This window comes from Zalophus californianus, chromosome 11 (genome assembly GCF_009762305.2).
Source record: "Zalophus californianus isolate mZalCal1 chromosome 11, mZalCal1.pri.v2, whole genome shotgun sequence".
In the NCBI taxonomy this organism is placed as follows: domain Eukaryota; kingdom Metazoa; phylum Chordata; class Mammalia; order Carnivora; family Otariidae; genus Zalophus; species Zalophus californianus.
This window is the reverse complement of record NC_045605.1, coordinates 34,902,658-34,921,178: the sequence shown is the minus strand read 5'-3', so window position 1 is coordinate 34,921,178 and position 18,521 is coordinate 34,902,658.

The following is an 18,521-nucleotide window of genomic DNA, read 5'->3' as shown; positions in this document are numbered from 1 at the left end:
AACCCACTCAGGCGCCCCTCCACTATTTATTTTCTTTTATTTATTTATTTTTTTAAATTTTTTAGTTATGTTAATCACCATACATTACATCATTAGTTATTAATGCAATGTTCCATGACTCATTGTTTGTGCATAATACCCAGTGCTCCACGCAGAACGTGCCCTCTTTAATACCCATCACCAGGCTAACCCATCCCCCGACCCCGCTCCCTTCTAGAACCCTCAGTTTGTTTTTCAGAGTCCATCATCTCTCATGGTTCGTCTCCCCCTCCAATTTCCCCCCTTCAGTCTTTCCATCTGCTATCTTCTTCTTCTTTTTTTTCTTAACATATATTGCATTATTTGTTTCAGAGGTACAGACTTGTGAGTCAACAGTCTTGCACAATTCACAGCGCTCACCATAGCACATAACCTCCCCAAGGTCTATCACCAAACCACCCTCTCCCTCCCACCCCCGACCACTCCAGCAACCCTCAGTTTGTTTCCTGAGATTAAGAATTCCTCATATCAGTGAGATCATATGATACATGTTTTTCTCTGATTGATTTATTTCACTCAGCATAACACCCTCCAGTTCCATCCATGTCATTGCAAATGGCAAGATCTCATTTCTTTTGATGGCTGCATAATATTCCACTGTGTATATGCACCACTTCTTTATCCATTCACCTGTCAATGGACATTTGGCTCTTTCCACAGTTTGACTATTGTGGACATTGCTGCTATAAACTTTGGGGTGCATGTACCCCTTCGGATCCCTACATTTGTAGCTTTGGGGTAAATACCCAGTAGTGCAATTGCTGGATTGTGTGTTAGCTCTATTTTCAACTTTTTGAGGAATGTCCATACTGTTTTCCAGAGTGGATGCACCAGCTTACATTCCCACCAACAGTGTAGGAGGTTCCCCTTTCTCCACATCCCCGCCAACATCTGTCATTTCCTGACTTGTCAATTTTAGCCATTCTGACTGGTGTGAGGTGGTATCTCATTGAGGTTTTGATTTGGATTTCCCCGATGCCGAGTGATGTTGAACACTTTTTCATGTGTCTGTGGCCATTTGGATGTCTTATTTGGAAAAACGTCTGTTCATGTCGTCTGCCCATTTCTTGATTGGATTATTTGATCTTTGGGTGTTGAGTTTGATAAGTTCTTTATAGATTTTGGATACTAGCCCTTTATCTGATATGTCATTTGCAAATATTTTCTCCCATTCTGTCAGTTGTCTTTTGGTTTTGTGGACTGTTTCTTTTGCTGTGCAAAAGCTTTTTATCTTGATGAAATCCCAATAGTTCATTTTGGCCCTTGCTTCCCTTGCCTTTGGTGATGTTTATAGAAAGAAGTTGCTGCGGCTGAGGTCGAAGAGGTTGCTGCCTGTGTTCTCCTTTAGGATTTTGATGGACTCCTGTCTCACGTTTAGGTCTTTCAATCATTTGGAGTCTATTTTTGTGTGTGGTGTAAGGAAATGGCCCAGTTTCATTCTTCTGCATGTGGCTGTCCAATTTTCCCCACACCATTTGTTGAAGAGATTGTCTTTTTGCCATTGGACATTCTTTCCTGCTTTGTCAAAGATGAGTTGACCATAGAGTTGAGGGTCCATTTCTGGGCTCGCTATTCTGTTCCATTGATCTTTGTGTCTGTTTTTGTGCCAGTACCATACTGTCTTGAAGATGACAGCTTTGTAATAGAGCTGGAAGTCTGGAATTGTGATGCGGCCGACTTTGCTTTTCTTTTTCAAAATTCCTCTGGCTATTCGGGGTCTTTTCTGGATCCATACAAACATTAGGATTATTTGTTCCATTTCTTTGAAAAAAGTGGATGGTATTTTGATGGGGATTGCATTGAATGTGTAGATTGCTCTAGGTAGCATTGACATCTTCACAATATTTTTTCTTCCAATCCATAAGCATGGAACGTTTTTCCATTTCTTTGTGTTCCTCAATTTCTTTCATGAGTATTTTAGAGTTTTCTGAGTACAGATCCTTTGCCTCTTTCGTTAGATTTATTTCTAGGTATCTTATGGTTTTGGGTGCAATTGTAAGTGGGATTGACTCCTTAATTTCTCTCTCTTCTGTCTTGTTCTTGGTTTATAGGAATGCCACTGATTTCTGTGCATTGATTTTATATCCTGGCACTTTACTGAATTCCTCTTCTAGCAGTTTTGGGGCGGAGTCTTTGGATTTTCCACATAAAGTATCATATCATCTGCAAAGAGTGAGAGTTTGACTTCCTCCTTGCCGATTTGGATGCCTTTGATTTCTTTTTGTTGTCTGATTGCTGTGGCTAGGTCTTCTAATAGTGTGTGGAATAGCACTGGTGATAGTGGATATCCCTGCCGCGTTCCTGACCTTAGGGGGAAAGCTCTCAGCTTTTCCCCATTGAGAATGATATTTGCTGTAGGTTTTTCATAGATGGCTTTTATGATATTGAGGTAGGTACCCTCTATCCTTATACTCTGAAGAGTTTTGGTCAAGAAAGGATGCTGTAGTTTGTCAAATGCTTTCTCTGCATCTATTGAGAGGATCATATGATTCTTGTTCTTTCTTTTGTGAATATATTGTATCACGTTGATTGATTTGTGGATGTTGAACCAACCTTGCAGCCCAGGAATAAATCCCACTTGTCATGGTGAATAATCCTTTTAATGTACTGTTGGATCCTATTGGCTAGTATTTTGGTGAGAATTTTTGCATCCACGTTCATCAGGGATATTGGTCTGTAATTCTCCTTTTTGATGGGGTCTTTGTCTGGTTTTGGGATCAAGGTAATGGTGGCCTCATAAAATGAGTTTGGAAGTTTTCCTTCCATTTCTATTTTTTGGAACAGTTTCAGGAGAATAGGTATTAATTCTTCTTTAAATTTCTGATAGAATTCCCCTGGGAAGCCATTTGGGCCTGGGCTTTTGTTTGATGGGAGATTTTTGATGACTGTTTCAATTTACTTAGTGGTTATAGGTCTATTCAGGTTTTCTATTTATTCCTGATTCAATTTTGGTAGTTGATACATCTCTAGGAATGCATCCATTTCTTCCAGGTTATTCAATTTGCTGGCATAGAGTTGCTCATAATATATTCTTATAATTTTTTGTATTTCTTTGGTGTTGGTTGTGATCTCTCCTCTTTCATTCATGATTTTGTTGATTTGGGTCATTTCTCTTTTCTTTTTGATAAGTCTGGCCAGGGGTTTATCAATCTTGTTAATTCTTTCAAAGTACCAGCTCCTAGTTTCATTGATCTGTTCTACTGTTCTTTTGGTTTCTACTTCATTGATTTCTGCTCTGATCTTTATTATTTCTCTTCTCCTGCTGGGGTTAGGCTTTATTTGCTGTTCTTTCTCTAGCTCCTTTAGGTGTAGGGTTAGGTCATGTATTTGAGACCTTTCTTGTTTCTTGAGAAAGGCTTGTATTACTATATACTTTCCTCTCAGGACTACCTTTGCTGCATCCCAAAGATTTTGAACAGTTTTGTTTTCATTTTCATTGGTTTCCATGACTTTTTAAATTCTTCTTTAATTTCCTTGTTGACTCATTCATTCTTTAGTAGGATGCTCTCTAGCCTCCATGTATTTGAGTTCTTTCTGACTTTCCTCTTGTGATTGAGTTCTAATTTCAAAACATTGTGGTCTGAAAATATGCAGGGAATAATCCCAATCTTTTGGTACCAGTTGAGACCTGATTTGTGACCTAGGATGTGATCAATTCCGGAGAATGTCCCATGGGCACTAGAGAAAAATGTGTATTCCGTTGTTTTGGGATGGAATGTTCTGATTATGTCTGTGAAGTCCATTTGGTCCAGTGTGTCATTTAAAGTCTTTATTTCCTTGTTGATCTTTTGCTTAGATGATCTGTCCATTTCAGTCAGGCGGGTGTTAAGGTCCCCCACTATTATTGTATTTTTGTCAATGTGTTTCTTTGCTTTTGTAATTAATTGGGTTCTATAATTGGCTGCTCCCATGTTAGGGGCATAGATATTTACAATTGTTAGATCTTCTTATGGGATAGACCCTTTAAGTAGGATATTGTGTCCTTCCTCACCTGTTATTACAGTCTTTGGTTTAAAATCTAATTTGTCTGATATAAGAATTGCCACTCCAGCTTTCTTTTGGTGTCCATTAGCATGGTAAAATCGCTTTCAATTTGGGTGTGTCTTTGGGTCTAAAATGAGTCTCTTGCAGCCAACATATCAATGGGTCTTGTTTTTTAATCCAATATGATAGCCTGTGTCTTTTGATTGGGGCATTTAGCCCATTTACCTTCAGGGTAAGCATTGAAAGATATGAATTTAGTGCCATTGTATTGCCTGTAAAGTGACTGTTACTCTATATTGTCTTTGTTCCTTTCTGGTCCATGCTGCTTTTAGGCCCTCTCTTTGCTTAGAGGACCCCTTTCAATATTTCTTGTAGCCTGGTTTTGTGTTTGCAAATTCCTTTAGTTTTTGTTTGTCCTGGAAGCTTTTTATCTCTCCTTCTATTTTCAATGACAGCCTAACTGGATATAGTATTCTTGGCTGCATATTTCTCTCGTTTAGTGCTCTGAAGATCTCATGCCAGTCCTTTCTGGCCTGCCAGGTCTCTGTGGATAGGTCTGTTGCCAATCTAATGTTTCTACCATTGTAGGTTACATATCTCTTCTCCCGAGCTGCTTTCAGGATTTTCTCTTTGTCTCTGAGACTCGTAAGTTTTACTATTATATGTCAGGGTGTTGACCTATTTTTATTGATTTTGAGATGGGTTCTCTGTGCCTCCTGGATTTTGATGCCTGTTTCCTTCCCCACATTAGGGAAGTTTTCTGCTATAATTTGCTCCAATACACCTTCTGCCCCCTCTCTCTTTCTTCTTCTTCTGGGATCCCAATTATTCTAATCTTGTTTTGTCTTATCGTACCGCTTATCTCTCGAATTCTGCCCTTGTGTTCCAATTGTTTATCTCTCTTTTTCTCAACCTTATTTTCTATCATTTGGTCTTCTATATCGCTGATTCTCTCTTCTGCCTCATTTATCCTAGCAGTTAGTGCCCCCATTTTTGATTGCACCTCATCAATAGCCTTTTTGATTTCGACTTGGTTAGATTTTAGTTCTTTTATTTCTCCAGAAAGGGTTTCTCTAATAACTTCCATGCTTTTTTCAAGCCCCGCTGGTATCTTTAAAGTCATGATTCTGAACTCTAGGTCTGACATCACACTAATGTCCATATTGAGTAGGTCCCTGGCAGACGGTACTACCTCTTGTTCTTTTTGTTGAGGTGATTTTTTTCATCTTGTCATTTTGTCCAGAGGAGAATAGATGAATGAGAGAAGAAAATGCTAACAGTTTAACAACATCCCCGGAAAATATACTCTATTCAAATCAGAAAAGACCTGAAACCAGGGGAAAAGAAAGGGAAAGAAAGAAAAAAGAAAAAGGAAAAAAAAAGAAAGAAAATGATAAAAACAAACAAAAACGGAAAAAACAAAACAAAAAAACCCCAGAAATTGATCAAATGTGATCAGGCTGGTGCATAGATCCGTGCCACACACTCGATTTGGGGTGTATTTTAGTCTGTTAGAAGAAAGTGCCTCCTAAAATTTTTAAGAAAGAAAGACATATATGTAAAAAATAAGGGTTGATATGATGAAGGGATGGAAGATGACTGTAAAGATGAAAACTATAAATAAACTTAAAAAAGGAATTGATAAGATGTTTGAAAAAAGGAAGAAGAGGATTAAAGAAAAGGAAAGAAAGAAATAAAGGGGGGGGGAGCGACTGTGATCAGGCAGGAGACTAGAACAAAGCCATACACTAGATATTAGGGTATATTTTTTTATGCTAGAAGAAACTGTATCTCAAAATTTTAAAGAGAGAACAACTTATATATATATCTGCCAAAAATAAGGGTAACTACTATGAAGGGATAGAATATGACTCTAAAATTGAAAAATAAAAATATTTTTTAAAAAAAGTGATTGATAAGATGTTGGTTGAAAAAGAAAAAGAAAAATTAAAAAAAACATTAAAAAAATTAACTTTGAAAGACTAATGAATCATGGTAAAAAAGCCATGAATTCTATGTGCAGTATTCCCCTAGCGCTGGAGTTCTGCCGTTCTCATTGATCGGTAAATTTGGTCTTGGCTGGCTGTTTGTGCTGATCTTATGGGAGAGGGGCCTGTTGCCATGGTTCCCATATGTCTTTGCTGGAGGCGGAATTGTCCCACCCTTGCCATCCGGGCTAAGCAAGCTGCTCAGGTTTGCTCTCGGGAGCTTTTGTTCCCTGCAATCTTTCTTTACAGCATTGGAGGATGACAGTGAAAATGGCAACCTCCCAATCTCCGCCCCAGAGGAGCTGAGAACTTGGGGCCCCATTACTCAGTGTGCCCCCAGAGAAAAGCAATCAGTCACTCCCATCTCCCCGGTCTCTGGCCGCACTCCATGCTTACCTGGCCTGTGACTGAGCATTTCTATCTCCCCACCCGACCCCGTGTGGAGTCTCCAAACCCAGCAGATCCCTGCAGTGCGCTCCTGTGCCGCTCCTCCCTGGGGGAGGAAGGGAGTCTCCCCGGCTCTGCCGCTTGTTGGGTCCCTGCTGTAGGGGCAGTGGTCCGACTGTTTCACTGATCACAGTTTATGGCAACCCCGAGCTGAGAACCCATGCCTCAGCTCTGTCTCTGCAGCCGGCTTCCCCGCTCCGATACCCAGGAGCTCTGCTACACTCAGGCACCCCTGGTCTTTCTGTGACCCCGAGGGTCCTGAAACCACAGTGTCCTGTGAGGGTTCCACCCCCAGCTTAGCCACTGGAGCGATGTCCCTCAGTGGAGCCAACTTCTAAAAGTTCCGATTTTGTGCTCCACTGCTCTATCACTTGCCAGAAGCAGCTGACGGAGGCCCTCTCTCCCGCTGTCTATCCTCCTGAATATCGTCTCAGATTCACTTCTCTGCACATCCTACCTTCCAGAAAGTGGTCGCTTTTCTGTTCAGAGAGTTGTTGCTATTCTTTTCTTCGATCTCCTGTTGAGTTCCTAGGTGTTCAGAATGGTTTGATCCCTGTCCAGCTGAATTCCTGAGACCAGACGAAATCCAGGTCTCCTACTCCTCCGCCATCTTGCTCCGCCCCTCCACTATTTATTTTAAAACATTTATTTCATAAGCAGTAATGTAAGACTTATTATGGGTTGGGGGACATATAAGTTATTGAGAACACAGGGGTGAGTGAATGTATGTGCTAAACCCACTGAAGCCAGGTAATCCATTAATTAAAACAAATTTCCAAAACATCTTGAAATTACTCAACTACTTCAATATTATTCAATATTTTGAATGAAAACTCAGGTTTGTTTATGATCTATGATAAATAGTTACCTGGATCATGTTGCAGAAAAAACAGCTTGATTCTATCTCTACACTAAAAGCAGCCTTTAGAAATCAGGACATTGAAAAAGTGTCAAAAACTATCTTATATCAAACAAGAAAGCATTTAAAACCATAGTCTCAGACAATAAAAAGTAGTCGATCTGTCATAAAAAGTGAGTATTTTGCCTCACTATATAACGTCCAGCGCTGCACATGGGATATTTAAAATGGTGCATGTTCCGTAAATATCTACTGAATGAACAAATGAAGGAAGAAATTTGTTGAGAGATGAATTTGACAGTGGACACATTATGGAGTAGATTTCTGGTTGTAGGCAAAGATATACTATTTTAGGATAAACATCCTGAGGATTAAAAACCAAAACGAAAACATCTACTTGGAATCAGCAGGTTGAGTGTTTAGTACAATTAGAAATTATCCATGGTCATTTCTTTACATTGGCAGGAAATGGGCCTGTTAGAGGAAATATTTACTCATACAAGTCTTGGGTGGAAAAAAATGATTAACAATTAGCTCTGCAGCAACTCTTCCTGATCAGTAGAAGAAACAATTGACAAACACATATTCTTAGGCATGAATCTGGGGTTAAGCACCTTCACTGTGAGCAGCAAAATTTTCCATTAGCCCTGAAATGAATCTTTCTCCCATAGTAGAGGCTTCACAAGAAAAAGAAAACATGTTTCTTGCTGACCAGTAAAGTAGCCACACTTTTCTTGTGTTCCCTTACAATTAATGTTCATATTGGTAGGCTCAGGAAAAGCCATTCAGATATAAATACAGCCATTCAGATATAAATAGTCACCAGAATGGAAATATCATGGATTCTCCAGATTTGTATATAAGAAAGAGGAGAAATGACTATGACAGATAAGAAAGAAAAACTATTCAGTTGACAAAAATAAGTAAATAAAAAGTGAAAAAGATTAAAAGTGTGGAAACCACACAGAAATGTTTATAAGTCTAAATTACCTAGATATACAGTGCCGAATATAAGGATTATATGTTGTTACATCAATAATACCCAAATTGTAGCTAATTAACCCCAATGAAATGTTTTGATGGAACTTCAAAATGGTTAAAATGAGTTCCTGTGTTAGTATGGGGATAGAATAAGGAAATACACATAATAATGGCAAACACATGACTAGCACATAGAAGTTGCTCCATATGTTCAATATGGTTTAGTGTAATACGAATTTGTGCATGTGTGTGTGTGGTACTTATATGTAGATATTGAAAGGAAGACAAAGTAATATCCCTTTTTAGATAGAATTAATTTTGAAACCAGACTAGAAACTCCATTTCAGTTATACAGTCCTTTGGATGTGGCAATAATTGGACTCCTTCTATTTTTCTTTCTATTTTATCTTCACTTAAAAAATGATACCCCTTTCTTAACATGGAAGATATTCCTTTGTTAAAATTTAAAAATCCAGGAACTGTCTGCTCCACTAATATGGTTTAAGCACACATTCCCCCCACCCCCTTGGGGGAGTTTCTATATCTTTATATTTCAAGATCTTAGATGCTTCTCTCAAGTTTCTCTATAGCTCTTAAGAATTATTTTTACCTTGTGTATGATCAAAAATTATTCTGTTCAAAAGTTTGAGTTAAAGCCTTTGCAGTTCTCTCAGCTTGCTGGTGATTATTGCTCAATAGCATTCACTTTCCTCCATCTCTTGTTCAATATAGCTTCTATTTTCTCCTCCAAAGAGGTTATAAATTTCTGCAATCCATTTTACCATACGTGAATCACATCAAACATGCCCCTGAGAGATTATGGTTCATCCTTTCTGACATCTGGGGGAGCATTCCAAAGCTAAGAATACAAATACAACACTGAAGCTTTTTGAGTGAGGGGCTTGAAAATGCTATTTGATGATTTTTGTATTTCTCCTGAAAAGCACTAAAAGAATAACAATACTCATCCTACATCTATCTCATAAACCATTGCAGAGATTCATTAGATCATCTATGTAATGGGCTTTGAGCTCTTTAAAGAAAAATGTTCTGGGATCCTATTGCAGCTTTTCATCCCATGACCTTTCTATGACCTTTTACTGAAACTAGGATAGTTAATTATTAAAAAAAAAAAAAATCTCAAAAGGCAGCAGTGATAAGGAGAGGGTGTCATGCAACTTTTCCTTAAAAGTTCAGTATAAAACAGCAGGTATTTGGCCAATATTAGTTTTCTTCCCTGTGAGTTTTCTCTCCAATGAATACCTCAAACGTACCCTGCAGCTGTGTGCACACCGGCAGGTCTCACCTCAATGTGAGAGATTTTGCACTAATTTGGGACCTTACAAAAGCTGTGACTCTTCACTTCCAGACTCTAAATTCCATGCAGTGTATATACACTTAGTGCCCAGAACTACATGCTGCATGATGAAGTATAGAAGAGCTACACTATGATTTATGTGACATAAAATCTGCCACAAATTATTGGGGCTATATGAATAAACACACGGAACACAAACAAGACACTCATTTTAGATTCACAATGTCCATTCCCATAGAGTTGCAACAAATAATCTTTGAACATGTACCCCTGTCCTTGGAATATAGAAGGCACTTAATAAATACTCGGTGATTACTGACAGAAGCAGTGGAAGCTGTTCAAGATGGTGATATAGAAAGATGTTGAAATCACCTCCTCCCACTGACACAACAAATATACAGCTACAAATGGAAAAATTCCCTATGAAAAAGACCTGAAAACAAGCTAAACAGCATCACCACAACAACGGGTAAAAGGGCCACAATGAAAAGGGTAGGAGAGGCAGAAACAAGGTCTTACCAAAAACCCAGCCCCGTCCCCTGGAACAGTGACACATGACTGGGAGAGATATCACAAATACGGAACTTCTCTCTGAAGAGCAAGGGTTTGTGTCCTACATCAGGCATCCCTTGAGACCTGCACCAGAAAGATGAGCCCTCAAACTGTGTAGTTTGAAAACCAACAAGGCTTACATCCAGGACTGAGGGCTATAGGAAATTGGAGACTCAAAAATTCACTTGCTAATCTCTGCTTTAATAAAAATGGTGTTATCTTGGTAATAGATTTCTTCCTGAGCGTTATTGGCATGAGATTACCCCATTTCACCTAATTTGTTGACTTTATTGGCATAAAGTTTTTCATAATATTTCCTTATCCTTTTAATATTTGTAGGATCTGTCTCCTCTGGTAATCTTTGAACTATTCTCTATATTTTCTATGTGTACAAATGGAACCACAAAATAATGATAGTTATTCCCAATAATAAAATGTATATGTTGCCATATGCAATCAACTCACTTAGGCTCCTGCAGATCTCATTGTTGGGAATTAGCAAAGTGACCTTTTTTTTTTCTCAAACCATTGTGGTTGGCCCTATAGGGAAAATGATGGAGAAAAATTTAAGATAGTATTTTTCCTTGATGTCTCTGAGGAGGAGAATAAAGACCATCCTCTTTTCAGAAGATTCTAAGTAGCAAAGGCCCACACTCTACTGAAGATACTCAGAGAGCATAGGACATCAATCTATGAGTGTTGTACTAACATTTTCCCCTTCTTCGAAATCTTTCTCCCCACTTCTCTTCATCTCACACCACCATTTCCACCAAGTTTAGTATTTCATGGTCACTGGACTTAGATTAATGACCTGGCAGAAAATAATCCAGTTAGTTTGAATTTCCATTTCTTCAAACTTTTCCATTGAAGTCACATTTTTTGTGATATATTGGAGAAAATACATGTCTTCATATGGCAGGAGAAAGAGTGTATTTGTAGTGTTTGGCAAGACCCTCTTGATAATAAGTGAGAGAAATGGAGTTCTAAATATTTTAGACAAACATGGAGGGGGTTTTGAAAGTGTGAGAGAGTATATTGGCAATTAAGAACAGAGTACATCAATCAAAGTTCAATAAAAAGAGATTTAACTGGGTCTCAGGAAGTTGAATAATGTCAGCACTTTCTATATATTTTACCTGTGCTTCTTTCAATGGATCATTTTAATACTTTTCTCTCTGCAGGCTGGCTCCTCCCATATGGTAAGAAACATTGTCCCCAAGAGGTTTTTAACTTCACATCTCACAACATCTACTCAGATAGGATTGACCTACAGGCTGTTTAATGTCCAAGTTCAAAATTAACAGAAAATGCTCTGATTGGTCATAGGGTGATCCCAAGTAGGCTGGGGAAAGTCATGCCAAAAAACAAAGAAGAGCCTTATATTCTGGGGACCCATTAGCATAGGAATCAAGCTTAGGCCGACAGCATACAAAGAATATATAATACTGGTTTCTAACTCCAAGTATAAATAAGTTGAAATACACATTATGTGCACTTAATAAGGCATATGAGAAAATTAGGATTGCCTCTCTGACAATTCCTCTGTCCACAATTCTACACATATCAATTGTGGGGACATTTAATTTAGTATCTTTAGTGTTCCTTGAAGGTCCTCATTAGTCAGGTTTTACGCCATACTTGTTATCATGAGAACTCTTTCTCTGTCATGATACTTGTGTAAATTTAAGAATACCCCCTAATATCTATGATGCATGAGAAATTGATTATACAAAATTGATATGTCAATACCATTGATTTGTTGAAACTTAATTGACCATAGAATTGAGGGTCCATTTCTGGGTTCTCTGTTCTGTTCCATTGATCTATGTATGTTTTTGTGCCAGTATCATACTGCCTTGATGATGATGACTTTGTAATAGAGCTTGAAGTCCAGGAATTGTAATGCCACCAGTTTCAGTTTTCTTTTTCAACATTCCTTTGTCTATTTGGGGTCTTTTCTGGTTCCACACAAATTTTAGGATTATTTGTCCCAGCTCTGTGAAAAAAGTTGATGGTATTTTGACAGGGTTTGCATTGAATGTGTAGATTGCTCTAGGTAGCATAGACATTTTAACAACATTTGTTCTTCCACTCCATGAGCATGGAAAATTTTTCCATTTCTTTGTGTCTTCCTCAATTTCTTTCATAAGTGTTCTATACTTTTCTGAGCACAGATCTTTTGCCTCTTTGGTTAGGTTTATTCCTAAGTATCTTATAGTTTGGGGTGTAATTGTAAATGGGAGCAACTCCTTAATTTCTCTTTCTTCTGTCTCATTATTGGTATATAGCATTGCAACTGATTTCTGTGCATTGATTTTATATCTTTCCACTTTGCTGAATTCCTGTATGAGTTCTAGCAATTTGGGGGTGGAGTTTTTTGGGTTTTCCACGTAGAGTATCATGTCATCTGTGAAGAGTGAGAGTTTGACTTCTTTGCTAATTTGGATGCCTTTTATTTCTTTTTGTTTTCTGATTGCTGAGGCTAGGACTTCTAGTACTATGATGAACAGCAATAGTGAGAGTGAATATCCCTATCATATTCCTGACTTTAGTGGAAAACCTGTTTTCCCCCCATATAGAATGATATTCACTCCAGGCTTTCCATAGATGGCTTTTATGATATTGAGGTATGTACCCTTTATCCCTACATTTTGAAGAGTTTTAATCAAGAAAGAATGCTGTAGTTTGTCAAATGTTTTTTCAGCATCTATTGAGAGGATCATATGGTTCTTGTCCTTCCTTCTATTTATGTAGTGTATCACATTTATTGATTTGCAGATGTTGAACCAACATTTCAGCCCAGGAATAAATCCCACTTGGCTCTGGTGAATAATTCTTTTAATGTACTCTTGGATCCTATTGGCTAGTATCTTGGTGAGAATTTTGGCATCCATGTTCATCAGGGATATTGGTCTGTAATTCTTCTTTTTGATGGGGTCTTTGGTTTTGGACTCAAGGTAATGGTGGCCTCATAGAAAGAGTTTGGAAATTTTATTTCCATTTCAATTTTTTGAAACAGCTTCAGAAGAATAGGCATTAATTCTTCTTTAAATGTTTGGTAGAATTCCTCTGGGAAGCCATTTAGCCCTGGACTGTTGTTTGTTGGGAGATTTTTTATTACTGCTTCAAATTCCTTGCTGGTTATGGGTCAGTTCAAGTTTTCTATTTCTTCCTGTTTCAATTTTGGTGGTTTGTACCTCTCTAGGAATTCATCCATTTCTTCCAGATTGCCTAATTTGTTGGCATATAGTTGCTCATAATATGTTCTTATAATTGTTTGTATTTCTTCAGTGTTGGTTGTAATCTCTCCTCTTTCATTCATGATTTATTTATTTGGGTCCCTTCTCTTTTCTTTTTGATAAGTCTGGCCAGGGGTTTATCAATCTTATTAACCCTTTCAAAGAACCAGCTCCTAGTTTTATTGAACTGTTCTACTGTTCTTTTGGTTTCTATTTAATTGACTTCTCTAATCTTTATTATTTCTCTTCTCCTGCTGGGTTTAGCTTTTATTTTCTGTACTTTCTCCAGCTCCTTTGGGTGTAACTTACATTATGTATTTGAGACCTTTTTTGTTTCTTGAGAAAGGCTTGTATTGCTATATACTTCCCTCTTATGTCTGCCTTTGCTGGCAGAATGTTTTGAAGAATTGAAAGACAAGTGGTAAGATATATATTTGATTTAATTGAATTACCTCTGTGTGTGATTGTGAGTGAGTGTGTATTTGTTTCCCAGGTAACAATTTGTATAATTTCACTTCAGGATGGCAAGCCTCAAAGTTTTTACCCATAGTATAATTATTTTGAAAACTATATGATGACTAGTCAGGTGCAGCAAAAGAAACAAACAAGTAAAAATAAATAAATAAATAAAATGAATAAAAGTCTTCCCTTACCCTTATTTTCTGCAAAATAATATTAGCATTAACATCTTAATCTATAACTATAGCCATATCTACAATTATATCTATATATAGATACATTTGCAATGTCCTATTTGTCTTAATATCTTGAACTGTATTATTGTTTTTCAGATTCTTAAAAGCATTGTAATCAAGTTTTCTAAATTACTTATCCATTTTGAAATTCTGATAGATCAAGAGTAGGCAAACTATGGCTGGCTTTCTGCCTCATTTTGTAAACAAAATTTTACTGGAATACAGCCATGCTGATTCACTTACATGTTACTCATGGCTGCTTTCACAGTACAACCATAGAAAGAGTAGTTGTATCAGAGACCACATGGCCCCCAAATTTACAAAATTTACTATCTTGTGCTTTAGAGTAAAAGTCCACCTCTTGCACTAGATATTTAATAAAAAAAATTATTATGGCTATGTAAGGTAGGTTCAATTGTAACAGTTCAAGTTCAAAAAATATACCAGCAGTTTGTTTTTTACACTAGTTTGTGTACTAAGGTGATTTTATTTTCTTCCTTTTTATAACAAATAATATATTAGTATTTCATTATCTTTGCTTTTAGAGCACTTAAAATAGAATTGCTTGGTGTAGGCTCCATGTTTAATTTTAATAAGCATGTTTTTGAGCAATATGATATTAGTAATCTCATAGTTTAGTATGCTTTTGCAATTTTTTTCTATAAACATCTTTAACAAGCTATTAATGATCCCAAATAAATCATGAGAAACCTAGAGATTTCTCTGTCTTCAAATCATATGTTAATCCTCTGAGCAGCACCTGTAGTTGGAAATATAACTTTTGTCTTTTAATGTTCACAACCACCTTCTCAAATGAATTATGGAATAATTACCTTGTAAATCATAGGCAACAGACTACATAAACCTAACATAATTATTGACATTAAATTTCAAAATATCCCACTTATATTTTATTGTCTAATACTTAATCACATCTTTGCTCAACTTGAAAATACTCTAACCATAATGGCATAAGTCAAGTGCTGATTCAGGTGTTTGAAAGGAAAGCATCTGTAACTTTGATTGCCACAGCAAAACACAAATAGCAGTAAAAAGGTTAGAATTAAATGAACTGGCGTATTTAGTATTATTTCATTGTATTCTTATAGTTGTGTATGAAAAAAAACAGAGAGAAGTGTTTGCTAAAAATTTAATTGTGAATCGGTGGATATTTTGAGGTAACTACTAAGGAAAAAATAGTTGGTTTTAATGTCATTTTCTTCTTAATTAAGAAATTGCAAATATAAAGATTTTATCCTTAAAGGACTGAGTGGCCATACACAATTATTTATGTGTTCATTTCAATAATCATTTTAGGGGAGAGATAGAATTAGGGGGTGGATAGAGAAAATTTATTATGTTGAAACAAAACAATTCATAATCTCGATTAGTGCAATGTGCATGTATTTTAATTTCCTAGAGGATATGATTTATTTTATCTTAAATTAACAGATCACTATTGGTCTGAACCTAGAACACCCTCTAACTTAAAAAAGGTAATCTCTAGATCTATACATGTATGTTTCCTTTCATAATTACTTAAACTGTAAGATTGCTATGACTTTTAAAAGAGATAATGTTTACAACATGGTTGGCATATGGTAATGGTGAATACCCATTATTTTTATTACTATTGTTACTTTTATTTGAGGCTAGTAAGGCAGCCTCTATGGTCAGCTTTATCAACAAAGGTACTAATAGTTATTCTTTATCCTTTAAGACTACAATATGCATGTATGACTCTAAGTAAAATTGAAATTTAACATTTAAATGGTAGTCAAAAAGAAATATCTCATTCCCTACAGCAATTCCATGTTTAAATCCCTTCAAATGGATACAATTGGTGGAAACAATGTCAGTCAACTTTTAAATAAGTCATAACCCCACAGCATCTGAATATATTTAAGGAACTCTTATCCAACTCTAGAATCCCTTTCTGAGAGTATGTTTCTGATACCTATTGCTTAGGTCAAATTCCTAGAAGAAAAACCAAACATGGGGATTCTAGCTCAAGGGATTTATTTAGGCAATGCCCTCAAAGAGAATGGGTTTGGAATCGGGGAAGCAAGATAAGGCAGAGGTATAAGCTAAATAAAATTTATCCTCAGTTGGAGACTAGTTTTAGTCTAATATGATGGGGAAGATCTAGATCACTCCCATATTTCATTTCAGCTTTCAATGGACCTATGGCTCTTCTTCATCCTGCCAGGATTCAGGTTAAAAAAAAAAAAAAAATATATATATATATATATATATATATATATATATATATATATATATATTACCAGACTTAAGCACAGGAAAAAGGAAAATGGCAGTCACTTGATTGCATCTTAAAACTTCCACTCCAAAAAAGCTTACATCACTTTCATTCACATAGCAAGTTATATGGCCAAACCTGATGTCAAATTGGGTGAAAATTATTTGTTTTACAGAAAAGCCCCACCTAGGAACAGGAGTTAAGTGGAATCCTAATACAATTTCCATAGTTCATGTTTTTGACCCAGAATATTTGGTTATTTGTCAAAGTTGTTGGTTCTCTTGACAGTACAACCTTTTTTAATTTTTTTTTTCCAAAAGCATAGTGGACTTTTTATCTGTTTGATTCCAAGCTACTACAATGTACAAATAAGAGCACCAATAAATCTTCATGAGATTTTCCTTTCCCTTTGGGCTTGAATGGAATTATGCTGAGCCTAAAAATCTTCTATGAGAGGTCTACTTACTTACTCTCTTTCTCCTCCAACATTTTATGTAACTAAAAGGATTTACCTGAAAAAACACTAGTGGATTCAGAGGATTTTTTATTTTAAAATTTTAGTGGATATAATTTTGAAGTAGTTCTTGCTTGAGACTGAGTTTTATTTATTTATTAATCTAAGTTGTCCAAGTGCCTTCTTAGTTTATTTTTTACCACTTGGAACTGAGAAACATTCTATAATGTAGCATGGCAAGTCCTGGCATTTGCTGGCTCTCTCTGTTTCCTTTTTTTCTGCTTGCCAAGTGGCCAATCATTCCTGAATGCATCATTTTCTAGGAATATGTGTCAATATATACAATAGTAAGAAAATAATGTTAACAAATTTCTGGTTTCCCATTCCTTCTCTTAAATTTACAAGTTAATTAAAGAAAAGCACAAGCAAACAATGAGTGCTGTGATCTATTTACAGGGATTAAACTGATCCCTTTCAGGTCTTCAAGCTGTTAGAAAGTTGGGCTATTTTCAAGGTAATCACTTTCCACCTTATGGTGTAGACTTTATAGAATCTCAACTTATATTATTGTGAGTTTACAATGACATCACCTACATAATGAACCTAGGACTCCACCAGCCCTATGACTATGAAAATCTTATCATAGTGATGCATATAATGATGTTTAGCAAATATTAATTACATTTTTTTTTAAAAAATGCATGTATATATGTCTGGATTAATTGATTGATTGATGATTTAGAGATCTTTTTGTGACCTTTGTGGAATTTCTGTGGTTTTATTTGTCTCTTCTCCAACTTTTTATATTTTCTACTTTACCTGTCAAAGAGTTTCATTTTAGGGGAGCAATCTCTCTCTTATACTGGAATGTCAGTTCTCCATGCTTATGTGTTTGCTTTGCATCATGCTTTGCCTTTGTATACACTTTCTATTTTCCTGTTAATATGATTATTTAAAAAGCAGCTGTTCATTTTTGTTTCTTATTTTGTTTCTTATTTCTTTCATTGCTTTAAATTTTGACGTAAAGGCATACATTTTTAGATAATTCAATTTTCTTTTGTTCTTTTCAGTAGTTTTAAGAAACAATGTCCAAATTAGCATTTCCTTCTCTTTTAACACATCATTTTATACTTACTATTCTTCCAAATTCAAATGTGCCTCCCATCATTAGTGATAACTTTTATTATAATTTCTGTATTCCTTCTGCATAGTAGAATATTTCTTCTTGTAGTTGCTCTTTAAAAAATCTTTAATCCTTAGATGTGGGAAACAGAACGCCACAACAACCACTGGTGCATGTTCGCTCAGACTCCGAGATCTCCCAGAAAACTCGAGATTGCAGGGTTAAAAATAACCTGAAAGGATCAGAGTGAAATGCCCTTGGAACATGTGTGGTCAGTTCTAAAGTACACAGCAGAAGATGTTTTGTAGATAGGAAGCCAGCTGTAAACAGCACACTGGGCACTCCCCTCTGTTCCTTTATCCTCTTTTAAAGATTCTTCCTGCTTGACCAATCCTGTATACACGGAGGCATGTGCCTTACTATGCCCCTGCTGTAAATCATTATAGATCTATATCGCTGTAGAAGGTATATGAGTATGGAAAATAAACCTCCGCACCTTGGGCTGTTAGCTCTCTAAACTGTCATCTCTTTTTCTCAGTTCCTTCGCTGCCCCAGGTCCCCGACTCTCTGAGGTCGACAAGT